The following is a 6,430-nucleotide window of genomic DNA, read 5'->3' as shown; positions in this document are numbered from 1 at the left end:
AGACGAAAGGGATTTCTGCATCGCATTGTGACTGGGGACGAAAAATGGGTTCATTACGATAATCCCAAGCGCAGAAAATCATGGGGAGTTCCCGGCCATGCTTCCAAAAACTAACACACAATTAACCGATGGTTAATAGTTAAAGTTCCCGACTAATCGCGGCAATGTTGGAATTGTGACATCAAAAGCGAGAAATGACACGTTAATTTACGTTACATGCCATTTTTAAATAAAGACAATTTGGATGAAACGAAGTAACGAGATTACTTTAAAACAAAATCACTGAAAATTGTCCTTTTCTCCCTTGATAATCAAATTATTGTAAAAGGCATGTAAAGTGAGTCTATATTCGAACAGAAACACATGGTACGACACAGCTGTTGAAACGAGTAAAACATATGCTACTCGTTATATAAAATTCCAAGATAAAATTAGTTTTCATCGATAATTATGACTTTGATAAGTACGAGACAAGTCACATTTTCACAATTAAGCAAATAATAACGAAATGGCATGGAACATAAATTTCGTCGACAAAACGTCACTTTTCCTCGCCAATACCCATAATGGTAAGTTCGGCTATTTATATTATTTATGATGCGGCGTTGTAACACATATACAAGCACGAGCCCATGACCGGTATTCATAATTGAGTCTTTCTATTTCAAGACTCTTAAGTAATGTCTTAAGATGCTAATGCAGCCTTCTGATTGGTTCGTGATTTCTTAAGACCGTATTTAAGACGGTCTTGAATATAAGATCTGATTATGAATATCGTCCGTGTGCCGCCTGCAGCCGAGAGTGAGCGAGACAGCGAGCTCCTTTTCACACTAGTCACTTGTTTCAAGCGACCAAAAATTTTTTTTGTCAATCTCACAAATTGGCAATCTCGCTTGACGGCTCTAGGCATCAGTAAAGGACGGTAAATAATATATAAATTTTAATAAATTGTAATAATAGTATACCCCTCCCATTAATCCAGAATAGTATAAATCATGTTAAAACGCAACAGGATACAAGATATTTACAAGATATTTAATTGTTTACGATTTTTCATGCGCGTTATATAACATCTTCATAAACTGGAGTAGCAAGAATAGTTCAATAGAAGTAGAATTTTAATAGAAAAAAATTATAAAGCATTTCTTTTCACGAAAATCTTTGGAAAGCCATCAGAAAAAAATGCGTATATTTGAGACATATGAAGAAAATACGCGAAAAAAATCGAATAATTGCAAAAATGAATCGAATAGTTGCTTATAAAACAAAAGATATTAATTGTATGGAAAAAAATTCAGTATAAAAAATGTAGGTATTACTTATGTAGGAAATAACTACAAAATGAAACATGGAACATTAAAATTGATCTATTAGTTCAGTAGAAAAAAAAATAAAAAATACTGAAAAAAATCTTGTTTTTACTCGCTCTGTTTATTGAGATTTAAATGCAAAGCTTTGAAATTCTTGTAAAATATAGCCCTCGTAATAACAAATCTAGCCCTGAACAAGTCTGAAATGTTTATTAGATTTTGTAAAAAGCTATTTGTTCACTAAAAACTTGTCTGTGGAAAACTTAATTTCTTCATCTTTGAGCAATCGCATAAACAATTTACAAGGGTGATTTTTCTTTTTCAAGAAGCACTATCACGTATATTAATAACAGAATGGTTTTTTGCAATTAAATTATTATAAAACGATTTTAAAAATGGGTATTTTTCCATATAAAAAAATGGAATAATTCCGTTAATATGCATCATATCAAATAGCCATCTGAAGCATTCGACAGTTTGACATTTTTCTACAAATTTAGAAAAAAAGATTACGTTCCGATTATTAGGAGCCGATAACAATTTTTTTTCAAAAAATCACTGTGGCTCTAATTTTTAAGATTAAGAGTTTCGTCTGGCATCAATTTGTCAAAGAAGAATTGAACTTGCTGTTAAAAAATTTTCCAATCTTTTGCTGCCGAAAAAGTTTATTTAAAACCTGCTATGACCCAAATAGGTCATATCCAAAATCTACGTCTGCAGAATTTCTGCAAACCAGCAGTTAAAACATCACAAATCAAGTTACCTACTTTTGATTTCAAAACCGATAACATACTTTACTTTAAAATGCAACCACGCAATAATTCGGCCTAATTTGTAAATATAAAAACGTAAGCACTTCGGGGCCGTTTCGAAAAGTCAAGAAGACACGATTACTGTGAAAATCTCCGTTACTGCGAGACGTCATAAGATTGTACAATAACACCTTGAGTGCTCGTAAATGGAAATAAAACTTCTTCCTTCTTATACCATGAACGCTGATTTATATTAATTGGAGGACTTCGAACTCTTATCAAACGCTGTCACGTCCAATTTATAATTCCGCTACGTCCTGAATTCCGGCACGTCGTACCTTGACGGTACGACTGATTAACGGCTGATCCGTAAATTCTATAAACGGTGTCCAAAACAGCATCCTTGCACCATGAGTGGTACAATATTTGATGGCAGCGATGAGATACAGCCTTACCATACCGGAATTTACCCAAGGACAACGCACGTCAGAACCAAGTAGAGCAGACTATGCACATCGACAATCCGAGGAAGTAGCAACGAATAGGCCAACCTCAATATCAGTAACAGCGAGCTGACCATGCAGACTAGACCAAGCAAACTACAAGCAAGTATTTCTACTGTAAAATTTTTGTAAATCACATGAATGTTGGACAACATACTGATAACCTTCCATCGAATACATCGTTATTAAGTCCACAAGCACAGAATGCGCAATAGAACAGTTAAATTCGCCACCTGTAGCATGGAACAGACTGTGAGAATTATGACAACCACGAAAATCGCGAAAATACTGTAAATCGCGAAACCCGCGAAAATCGAGTAAATCTCATCGAATTAAATTCAAACGAAGAGGAACAAGATTCTCATGAAAATAACAAGATTGCAAATTCCGAATCGGGGAACGACGATGATATTCCTGCGTTTAGTGATGATAGCACAGACGATAGGCGAGAATAAATCATAGCAGAACCCTTAGTAGAATCAGATCTCTCTGACAGAAATACTTCCTTACATTATATGACAATAGCATTTTTAATCCTGAAAAAAATTACGGAGATAACATGGTTACGGAGATAACATAGAAATGCACCGCATTCCGCCAAAGCGACAAGCATCGACCGGAGAATTAGCATAAGTTGTAATAGAACTACAATTATCAGCTGGAAACGACTATAACGATTTGCAAATAGATTCCTTACGTAACATAATATTGAGAATTAGAGAACTCCGGGAAAATATGAAAGCTATGCATAAAAGAAAGGTAAAGAGGATCATTGAAATACTCAGCACGCGACACACGCGCGGAACAATTATCGCTTAGACAGCATTTACGAACGAACGACCGAGAACGTACGCAACCAGCACACACGTAAATGAATATATGAAACTTAAAGAAGCACGAGAAATGATATCCAAATTCGATTCACAGGCTAAACTAAAAGAATTTCTAAGCATATCTAACATATTCATATGCCATAAAAAGCATAAATCCAATAGATGAGAAGAATGTTGATATATTGCACTAAGTTAAAAGGTAAAGCAATAGATAGATTTCGAGACACGGGATATATATGACTTCCAACAATTAAAAGTGAATTAGAAATTTGCTATCTTGGCAAAAGAAGCACAACTCACTTACAAATAGAGTTTAATACTATTAAACAAAAATCGCTAGACAACATGGCTTGAGAATCGATAACTTATTGTATCAATGGAATTATATGAGTCAATGATCGAAGGACATAGCGAACAAAAACATATAATTCTAGATACTATTCAAAAACAAGCTCTACAGAATTTCCAAATAGGATTGCGAGAAGAAATTAAACTACTTGTGAGGTCACAACATTATGCTACACTGCAAAAAACAACAGCAGGGACTGCCGAAAAAACCAAGGAGCAATACTTGGCATACTTAGTAACAAATCTCGATACTCAAACTTGTCAACTCATCACCGAGGATCATATTGTCAAAAATGTGAGACACACCGATCAAGAATGCCGAACTAGCAGATTTCTTTTCGATTGGAACAACAGTAACTCTCGTAAAATTACGGAATTTGAGGGGAGAAACATTAATATATGAAGACAAGATGACATTAGCTGGAGTTATCGGACATGAAATAGCTAATAAGAAATATAGCTCATAGGAAAAATAACTGCTACCATATTATTGATGAACGTCAGATACAGCATTCCATGTACGTAATTGCAGATGATTTTCCAATCGAAGTCATATTTGGAGTTGATTTCCTACGAAAACATCTTGCAAAATGTGACTACAACAACAAGCTTTTAAACATAGGAGACAGCATATTGAAATTATATCCCTACAAAATAATAAGAATCAACCTTAAGTGCAAGGCAATCATAGAAGTCACCACAACTACGAATAATACGGGAATAATACAAACCGAAGAAGCGCAACTAGGAGTACTTATTGAAAACTGTCTAGCAAAAAATCAAATTACAGCCAAAAAATCATCTCTGATCAATATCATAAATATCACAGAGACACATATATTAAGTGTACAACTTTGCTTCCGCCGTTTTTTTTCCGAAATTCGAGGCTTTATTGTAAAAAACTGGTTATACATTTATGATTCAAAGTATTATCCATCGCTGGCCACTATTTTCTCCCATCTTTCGGGTAGCGTACGAATCCCGCGTCGAAAAAATTGGTCATCTTTTGAGGCTATCCACGAATCGATTCAATTTTTTATTTCTTCATAAGACCGGAAGTGCTGGTCAGCCAGGCCGTGTGCCATTGATCGAAACAAGTGATAGTCAGAGGGAGCAACGTCTGGAGAATACGGCGGATGGGATAGGACTTCCCATTTCAACGTTTCCAAGTATGTCTTGACCACTTTCGCAACATGGAGTCGAGCATTGTCATGCTGCAAAATCACTTTATCGTGTCTCTCGTTGTATTGCGGCCGTTTGTCTTTCAATGCTCGGCTCAAATGCATCAATTGCGTTCGATACCGATCGCCTGTGATTGTTTCAGTCGGTTTTAACAGTTCATAATACACTACGCCGAGCTGGTCCCACCAAATACAGAGCATGACCTTGGAGCCGTGAATATTCGGTTTGGCCGTCGACGTGGAAGCACAATTTTATTAACACACAAACTTGTGTGTTAATTTTAATTAACACAATTTTAGCAGTCGATTGTTGTTTATTACAGAGTTATGTATATAACGTATTCCAATCCCTATGGAACATGAACCGATGTTAGATTATCATGCCACTGTACGACTAAACACTAATGTTACGATCAGATGTACTTTGCGAATTTGCATCCATTGTGTGGATATTGAAGGAGGGAATACTTATTGGAATGCTTTACCTGCACGAGACTCTTACGGAATATCAAATTATAGCGCACTTTACATTGAACTTGCAGAAATATTGACAGACGATATGGATGTATGACCTCAAATAATTTACACCTAATTTCACAAGATATATCTTAACAAAAAAGGGAATAGAAACAATGTGTTGCCATGTTCTTGTACAAATCGAAATTATTAATTTTTGAACGATACTCGATAATAAAATTTTCAGCAAAGTATATAAACCGGAGAATCTCGACATTTTTACCTACATTCAAATTCTAAATTTGTGTACGTGGAAAAACATATAAGCACCCAAATAAGCCAGTTATACTGAAATGTACTTCAATAACAGTGCAAATTCGAACAGAAAATATTAAAAAACGCCCTAGCTCTCGCCATTCACCGAATGCTTTCGTTTACCACATAATGCAAGAGCCTGAATATATGGCTTTATTGGCCGGAAAAATAATACACATAGTAAAATGTGTGCCCGTTGAGGTAAAATTCGCTTCGACTCAAGAATGTTATAATTAATTATCCGTGATTAGAAATAACGAAACAATTTCTAACATCACAAACTCACATCCTGATGCGACAAGGAACACAAGTGACTTGTAATTCGCTCGCACTTGCCATGTATCTTCTAGGAGATTCATAGTATCGGTTTACGTCCCGGTTAGTAGAAACTTTACCACCCGTCATACTAAAACCAATAATCAAATCAATCCTGAAATATATCAGCTCCGAATCACTCGTCACAAGAGGTATGAATTCAGATAATGACCTAAAAACCTTATGAGACCACATAATGTTTCCAGCCATTCTTCTACTTAAAACTATAGCACGAGGAATAATGGGATAACCAGGATTTGTGAATGAAGATTCGTTCTCTAACTTATTAGATGAAGCATCAATAGAAAAGATAGTCATGTCTGCCGGAGAAAAATTTTGGAATAGATTTCTAATTTTCGGAAATGTTAGTGCTAGAATAATAGGAATATATATATATATATATATATATATATATAA

This window comes from Atta cephalotes, assembly GCF_000143395.1.
Source record: "Atta cephalotes unplaced genomic scaffold scaffold00029, whole genome shotgun sequence".
Classification (NCBI taxonomy): Eukaryota; Metazoa; Arthropoda; class Insecta; order Hymenoptera; family Formicidae; genus Atta; species Atta cephalotes.
This window is presented reverse-complemented; position numbering follows the sequence as displayed.